The sequence below is a fragment of the Erythrolamprus reginae genome, chromosome 3, assembly GCF_031021105.1.
Source record: "Erythrolamprus reginae isolate rEryReg1 chromosome 3, rEryReg1.hap1, whole genome shotgun sequence".
Classification (NCBI taxonomy): domain Eukaryota; kingdom Metazoa; phylum Chordata; class Lepidosauria; order Squamata; family Dipsadidae; genus Erythrolamprus; species Erythrolamprus reginae.
The window spans coordinates 138,037,934-138,046,746 of NC_091952.1; the positions used below are offsets into that span (position 1 = coordinate 138,037,934).

The 8,813-nt window shown below is 47.8% G+C and overlaps 1 long non-coding RNA gene across 1 annotated transcript; it reads left to right on the forward strand.

The window, feature by feature from the left end:
* Window positions 1-252: 252 nt before the first annotated feature.
* Window positions 253-6,683, forward strand: LOC139164545 (uncharacterized). The gene is made up of 2 exons (XR_011558633.1): window positions 253-1,079; window positions 3,291-6,683. It is a non-coding gene; the product is annotated as an uncharacterized lncRNA (long non-coding RNA).
* The last annotated feature ends 2,130 nt before the right edge of the window (window positions 6,684-8,813 follow it).

The window sequence follows — 8,813 nt, forward strand, 5'->3', positions numbered from 1 at the left end:
TGAAACAGATAAAAAGGAAAAGACACTCTAAGATAGACTCTTAGAGTAATTTCTTCTGATAGTTAAGGATCCAAAACTGAGGGAGAACACATGGATCATTCATGTTAACCACTGTATTATCGCATCATTTGAACTGCCCCCTTCATTAATTTATGGATCATCTGGAATGATGTTACCCTGAAATCAGAGAGCAGTGTACGGCAGCAGCCAAAAAGGTTAATATAATCCTTGGTTGTATAAACAGAGGTGAGGAAGCTGGGCTTTGCTTTGATATCATTTTATATTGCATCTCTTGCTGAATTCTGTTTTTTTCTGATATATGACCTTTGTCCTACATATCTGCTGTACTCTTAGCATTCTTAAAGTGCTGAGAGCTGGGCAAAAGGATCTTTCCGTTTTCACACCTCTGTTTCCTCTGTGCCCGGGTGGGGTGCATCTCCTGCTTGAACGCGTAACCACGAAATGTACTCAGGAAGGAGCCACCTGCTCTCAAGGCATATAGCTCCATGCAGGAACCCACAATCTAACCGCAAGTGCCTCTTTGCTGTACATTCTGTACATTCTGTATCTGCTACATTGTATAACCTCTTTTTACTTTCTGTATAAGGAAACGTTGACAACTAGTATCTGATTGGCTGATACTGTGTGTTTTTTGTACTCCTTTGGAAATGTATAAAGAGCCCTGAAAAGCAATCCACGTCGTTCAGACATTGCTTTTATATCTTCTGAACCTGATGCATGCACCAAATAAACCTGTATCCTGTATCCTGTATCCTCCTGTGGTCTCTGGTCCCTTATTGGCATCAAACATCTGTGTTTCTGCAACATTTTCTGGCGACCACGAAGGGACTAGACGGGACTTTGGATCCCTCTGGACGCCCACCTCAGTGGCGTCTGCCCCAGGTGTGAAAGAGGAACAGTCCAGGCGCCATCGGAAATCTTTCTCCGAGGACCTTCCTGTTGACACCGGGGCAGCCACGCTGACGGTTTGCGATCCAAGAACCACTCAAGAGAGGAAACCAGAGATCAGGACATCTGTACGCCGGCCTGGAAGAGTAACCGAGTCTCCAAGATAAAAGGCAAGTTCTAAGGCGAGGCCTCTGTAGTAGACACTTTTTAGAGACTGGTACGAGTCTATCTTCTCCCTATGTAGAGGGACAGAGGCGAGGACTGATCACCCTCGTTTTGGCTCGTTCTTCACTGAGGGACCCCCAAGGTGGGTGGCCTGTGTTTTCTGAGAGAAAACGTTGTGTGTGTGATTGCCTACCGCGGTTCCCACAGGTGGCTGTGAGCTCCAGGACCTTGGGCCGGTAGAGATTGTGTGAAGTGAATAAAATTCCTTTTGTGTCTCAAGGGAAGGACCCCTTACCTCCCTTGTATACTCCCTCCCCTTTTCTGTCTGGTGCCCCGGGTGGAATATGGGAGGGAAACCAAGTGTGCCCAAGACCCCCCTTGAGTGTGTAATGAAACATTTCAACCAGGTCTATAATAATCAAACTAGAGAGTATAGTATAAAATGACCTGTGTACGTCAGAATGGCCCTCTTTTAACTTGGGATGGCCTGATATAGGAACCTTCGATATTCCCACTAGACTTGTATTTGATCCTGCCTTGGGCCATCCTGACCAAGAGCCATACATTGATATTTGGTTGAAACTAGCTCAAAATCCACCTCCATGGGTCACCAAATGTAGGACCCAACAGTGTAAAGTCCTGGCCATGGTCCCCATTCCTTCAGGGGCCACGCTCAGGAGAAGGACCCCTAGGAGAGGGGGAGGTAACTCATCCCCTCCCTGGCGGCCCCAGAGAAGTTCACATTGTTCCATCTCCCACACCAAAAGGGGCAAAGGACTCAGTCAGCCCCCCACACGGAGATGGAAAAAATAAAAAAAACCCGTACTCTTTAGTTGCTCGGAGGAGGTGCCCCAGCCCCCACCATATGTTCTTGTGCCCTATGGCCAGATACAGGCACAATCATCCCTACAGGATTCCCTTACCTTAGGGACTGGGAGGATAACCCCACTGGATGCCCCCCCTCTACGTGAGGGAGCCCCCGCTCCTTCACCCGCTTCGGGGGGGGGGGGGACTGGGATCCCCGGTCTCCCAAATAGACCCTAATGAAACCAACGCTGACAGGTTTGCCCGTTATGACACCCTCCTCCAGCAATACCCGGATACAAAGAGATCTCCTGGGCCTCTCACAACCATTCAATCCCCATCTGCACCTGAAGCCCCCTCCTCAGGGTCCACTCCTCAACTGGAGACCCCACCAGGCCCCAGTGGACGAATGGCCAACCTGTCTTTGCCAGATCCAGTAAGTGAAGGACCCATTGCAGAACGCACCAGAGCAAAAACCACATCAGTGTCCTTCACAGCCCCACTTCGCAGAGTGGATCAAATTGTCATTGATCCAGATGATTTCACAAAAACCTCAAGAATGCCCCTATTCCAACATGTTCCTTTCACCACCTCCGATCTTTTGAATTGGAAATTGCACTATGGCCCATATAGTGAAAAACCCTTAGAAGTTGCAAGCCTCTTGAAAACCATTATGGATGCCTAAAATCTCAATTGGATGGACTTGCAACACCTAATGGGAACCCTGTTTAAATCGGAGGAAAGAGGGGGAAAAAAAAAATCCTAAAACCAGATGCCCCCCCCCCCAGGTTTAGACCTAGAGACATGTGGGTCAGAAGTTCCCTGCAGAGGACCCCCAGTGGGACCCCTATGTAGAGGGTAACCTTGACAAGATCAAGGACTACCAAATCCTTTTGATGAAAGCAGTGTGACAAGCAGGGAAACCCACCATTAACATGTCTAAGCCATCCCTTATTCTCCAAACCCCGATGGAAGTCACCCGGGCCCTACTAAACCTCATCATTCCGAGGTATGGGCAGCCTTCAAGAATTTCCTCAGACAACGGTCCAGAATTTATCCATAAGGGCACCCAGAAAATTGCTTCGATGCTTGGCATCACTTGGAAGCTTCACGTAGTTTTCATGCACCCCCCAGTGGTCGCGTGGAGAGAGTTAACAGGACTGTTAAAGATACATTAGCCAAAATATGTCAGAAAACTCAGCTTCCAGTGGCCCTTTTTGCTGTGACATGTGCCCCTCAAAAGAACATACATGTTTCCCCTTATGAATTACTGTATGGGAGGGTACCCAATCTTTTACCCCCCCCCCCACGATCCAATATTCCACTCATGTGGCAGATTCCCTTAAATTTAAACAGCTATAGACACTAAATGCCACTGTTAATGAACTCCAGGATTATGTGTTACAATGCAGACCTTACATTCTTGTCAACATTATACCTGGCCAAGAGGTGTGGGTGAAAGACTAGAACAGGGAAGTTCTCAGGCCCGCATGGAAAGGGCAATATACTGTGGTCATGATCTCCCCTCTTGCTGTCGAGGTTGATTCCATCAAATCTTGGATTAATTGGACGAGGATCAAGCTTGCAATCCCCACCACATGGAAGGAATTGCCTCACCCCACAGATCCTCTCAAACTCATGCTGAAGAAGCAGAGGAGAGCCCTCCCTCCAGGAGACCCACCGGAAGCGGTCCCTCAACGGACGGACGGCTCGAAGAAGCCCCCCCCTGCAGTCGCGGCTCCGGAAGCCCGCGTCCATCGCACGGGCAACGATCCAGGAGTAACCCCTGTAGCCGCGGCTCCGGAAGCCCGCGTCCATCGCACGGGCAACGGTTTGCCAGCAACTCCAGCAGCGGCCTTACCCGCCACCCCAGGTGCCGCTAAACCTATTACCCCCCCCCCAAAGTTGCGGTGGAAGTTGCAGTCTCTCCAGGACTCCTACCTCCTGGATGTCCCCAGATTGCATCACAACTGTTTACGTTATAGTGATTCCTCTTTTGCTTCAGTTTCTGGCCTTTCTCTACTTCCTCTTCTTGGTGAGTACTCAGCGCCCTCCCTTCCACCGCCAGGGTCCCCATGGTTGATTGTCCTATTATGGAGTCTGGAAGTTACTTGCATACCACCCTCCGCCGTTTGGCTTATCTCCGTAAAACCCTTGTGTTGGTATTGAGCGTGCTCATTTTTTTTCCTTTTTTTTCTTGCTGATGAGTGTTTCTATTAATTCTATGTATGCCTATCGTATCTTTCGTGCAAATGGAGAGTCAGATGGGCCTTTGGATTCCATTGCCATATGCGAAGACACGGATCCCAATTTTGATCCCACCCCCTCGGTGGAGCCCTCTGCTTTGGCACTTACACCTTTACAGGTTACAGCAGTGTCAAACCCCCCCTGCATGAAGTGTATGCGAGGCCCCCCTGGTAAAAAGCAGACCCCACCCTCAGACCCCCCCAACTGCACTGAGGTTGGACTGCCCCCTTGTTGGCATGATGGTCGCAAATTCTATCAGTGTAAGACTGGGAGTACTATTAGATGTTATCTCACTCAACCCCCCCCCCCCTTTACTGGCTCCCAAGCCCCTCTCTAAGGGGGGGCGCTCCATTCCTGACACCTGTCCTATATGTTTTCCTAATGGTGATACTGTGTACTATTATGCTGGGGAGCCTCCATCCTGTACCCCCTTGGATTTTCTCCCATGCCAGCACATTGGGGATACCCTTTATCGCTGTAATGGAACTCAGGGCTTCTTGTGCCGCCTTCATGAATTGCAGCCCCGCGCTCCGATAATCCCTTTACGGGCCCCTGACGGCGGCCCTAAGACCCTCTCTCGTAGTAAAAGGGCTTTGCGGGACAAGGCACGCTCTCCTTCAGCCTGCCTCCCCTGTATTCAAACTACCCGCACAGACAATTTTCTTGCCCGCACTCATGTTTACCATACGGCTACTCCTCCGTCTTGTGAAACTTTTAATCTTCCCCCTTGCACCGTCAATGCCACTACCTACCAGCGATGCAATGGGTCTCGGGGTATTCTGTGCTATGACCCTAAACAGGCCACTAAAATCACTGAATATCATGTTATTCTCCGCCACATTACATACGGTCGGAGAGAGGAGATTCGCCGTACCTCTATTCCCACTCTCAATCTCCCTGTTAATTTTACTTTTGATGCCTGCTATTATATTGACCGCAATGCCCACCCCCAAGGCGGGTGTGGCAGCCTGAGTTGGGAGCGCTCCTATTCATCCCAACATAAATATGTTTGCCATTGTTCCCAATGGGGTGACTGCCATGTGATTGGCCACAACTACTGTCCCTATTGGTCTTGCGTTACGTTTGCTACATGGACCCTTGGCACTATGGGTGGGATGAAGTTCTCCTTATCTTGTGGGTGTTTCCCCGAACTTCAAAAGTGGCCAGTGTAACCCTGTCACTCTTTCTTTCACTCCGGTTGTGGTCCCACAAGCTCCTATGTTTTTTGGAATGCAAATAGATGGCCAGGGATATGACCCCTCCCTGATTCTGTCCTTGGAAATCACGGCCCAGACCCGGACAGTAGGACGGAAAAAGAGCCTCTTTTGGTCCTACTATCAGGAAATGGATAAACTAAATACATGGGCAGCCCCCCCCCCTGCTGTAACCAATACTTTTGTACAACTTGCACAAGATGTGGCACGCACCCTTCAGGTTAAGAACTGTTTTGTCTGTGGGGGAACTAACATGGGTGAGAAATGGCCTTGGGAAGCACTTGAGTTGAATTATACCATTGTTCATGACATGGAGCTGGCCGGTAACCTGACAGTTACTGCGGGGAAGGAGGGGACTTGGGCTCTGTCTTCTAATTTGGTGGGCAATGTCTGTTATACCCGTAACCACACCGCTGGCTGTGCCCACGTTGGAAACCTGCATTGCCTGTCCACGTGGAACAATGCAGCCTGGTGGTCTGGCAAGGGTCTGCAGCCAACCCCCATGGCCCGGGCGTCCCCTGTGTGCTTCCTCTTTTTATGAAGCTTTTTCATAGCACTGTTTCGCTGGTGGCGGACAAAAAGTCCTCCGAGAAGATTTTGGCTCTGTGGCACCTGCAATTGCTAAACAACTGCAGGGGAGGAAATGAGGAAGGGGAACCTGCCACTCAGGACCCCGATAGTGAGGAGCCAATATACGAAGTACTCCTGCCACTTCAGCCCCAGCCCCTCCAACACCTTCAACGCCCTTCCAGTAATATGGTTGAAACCCCATCCGAATAAACTTTATTTCGGTTGGAGTTCCAAGAGGGGGGAAATGAGGAAGCTGGGCTTTGCTTTGATATCATTTTATATTGCATCTCTTGCTGAATTCTGTTTTTTTCTGATATATGACCTTTGTCCTACATATCTGCTGTACTCTTAGCATTCTTAAAGTGCTGAGAGCTGGGCAAAAGGATCTTTCCGTTTTCACACCTCTGTTTCCTCTGTGCCCGGGTGGGGTGCATCTCCTGCTTGAACGCGTAACCACGAAATGTACTCAGGAAGGAGCCACCTGCTCTCAAGGCATATAGCTCCATGCAGGAACCCACAATCTAACCGCAAGTGCCTCTTTGCTGTACATTCTGTACATTCTGTATCTCCTACATTGTATAACCTCTTTTTACTTTCTGTATAAGGAAACGTTGACAACTAGTATCTGATTGGCTGATACTGTGTGTTTTTTGTACTCCTTTGGAAATGTATAAAGAGCCCTGAAAAGCAATCCACGTCGTTCAGACATTGCTTTTATATCTTCTGAACCTGATGCATGCACCAAATAAACCTGTATCCTGTATCCTGTATCCTCCTGTGGTCTCTGGTCCCTTATTGGCATCAAACATCTGTGTTTCTGCAACAGAGGGATATAGTGAAAATCATGTGAAATATTGGTACTGCTTTATAAATCCTTAGTAAGACCACATCTAGAGTACTGCATCCAGTTTTGGTCACCACATTGCAAAATGAGTTTTGTTAGTCTAGAGAAAATGGTCTGAGATAACATGATCACTCTGAGTCTTCGGAGAGGGGCGGCATACAAATCTAATAATAAATAATAATATTTCGGTGTTTGAGAGGTTGCCAGAAAGAGGAGGGAGGCAATTTATTTTCCAAAGAACCAGAGGGCAGGACAAGAAACAATGGATGGAAACTAATCAAGGAGAGAAGCAAACTGGAATTAAGGAATAACTTCCTAACAGTGAGGACAACCATGCTTCCCTGAAAATAAGATCCAGTGTTATAATTTTGGTGCTCCAAAATAAGCACTAGGACTTATTTTCAGGACTTATTTTTTCCATGTATGGGAGTCCCACTTCTGCTTGTTCACACCTTCAGTGAGGCAGGAGGCCGTTCAACATGCCAGTGCCATCACTGCAAGCTACCAGCTTATCTTAGGGCCCGGCAATCTGACTATCCGTGAGATTTTGCTTCTGCACATTCGCAAGAAACAAAAAAGACCAAAAATTCAAGAAAAAAGATGGTGGTGCCCAAAGGGTGGGCACTGGAGCGGTCGCACACAAATTGCACAATCTGGCAGCCACTACCGGTGTGCAATCAACTACCGAACCAGTAGCAGCCCACTACTGATGGGCTGTCTTTATGCTCTGTCATTCAGAGCATTGGACTAGATTATCTCCAATCATGTTCTAATTCTTATAAAATATTTTCCAGCTATATTAAAAATCACCTTGAAAGCCTAATATTACAACATCAACTGGGAAACCAATCTAGAGAGGTGTGCTGCCTCCCTGGAGCTAAAATCTCTGACATAACTGAAAACCTCACCAAAATACTCAAACCCACGGACTACTACCCACTATTGGTGATTCATGCGGGAACCAACGACACAGGGAAAGACATGAACCAAATTATGAAAGACTATGACAACTTGGGCAACACAATCAGAAAAACAGGTGCTCAGGTTGTTTTTTCTTCCATCCTCCCCACTAGAGGACGACACCCCGCCAGAGAACGCAAAATCCCGCAGATAAATCACTGGCTTAAAGGATGGTGTCGCCATAAGAACTTCGGCTTCCTCGACCATGGCCTGCACTATCTCCAAGAAGGGCTTCTAGCAAGCGACGGGCTACACCTCACTAGAGCGGGGAAGAACCTCCTAGGCAACCGACTAGCCCAACTCATCAGGAGGGCTTTAAACTATCTCTGAGAGGGGAGGGTGACCAAACTATACGACAAAACACTGAACAAAACAAGGAAGGGGAACGGGACAAGCCTACAAACAAACCTGAGAATAAAAAATTTCTACCTGCAAACAAACACAAACATCTAAAATGCCTGTACACGAACGCACAAAGCTTGGGAAACAAACAGGATGAACTGGAATTATTAATACACGAGGGCCAATATGATCTAATTGGAATCACAGAAACCTGGTGGGACGAAACACACGCCTGGAACACACAGATAATGGGTTACAACCTCTTCAAGAAGAACAGGTCAAACAAGAAAGGAGGAGGTGTTGCATCAAAGACCACTACACTGCCACAGAACTACATCCAACCAAAGATGACAACCCCCTAGAAATCATATGGGTCAACATAAAAGAAAAAAAGAGCAACACCACAATTGGAGTATACTACAGACCACCCAATCAAACAGACACAATGGATGACCTCTTCACATGCCAACTAACAGACATATGCAACAAACACAGCACGACAATAATGGGGGACTTCAACTACCCAGACATCAACTGGAAAACTAACTCAGCACCAAGCGGAAAGTCTGCCAAATTTCTTTCCAGTGTAGCTGACAACTTTCTAACCCAAAAAGTTGAAACAGGAACCAGAGGGAATGCTATATTAGACCTAATACTAACAAACAGGGAAGAAACAATAGAGGGAACAGAAGAAGAAGGGAAACTGGGAGAGAGCGACCACGTCATCCTCAAATTCAACATAGTGCAATCACTAGCTA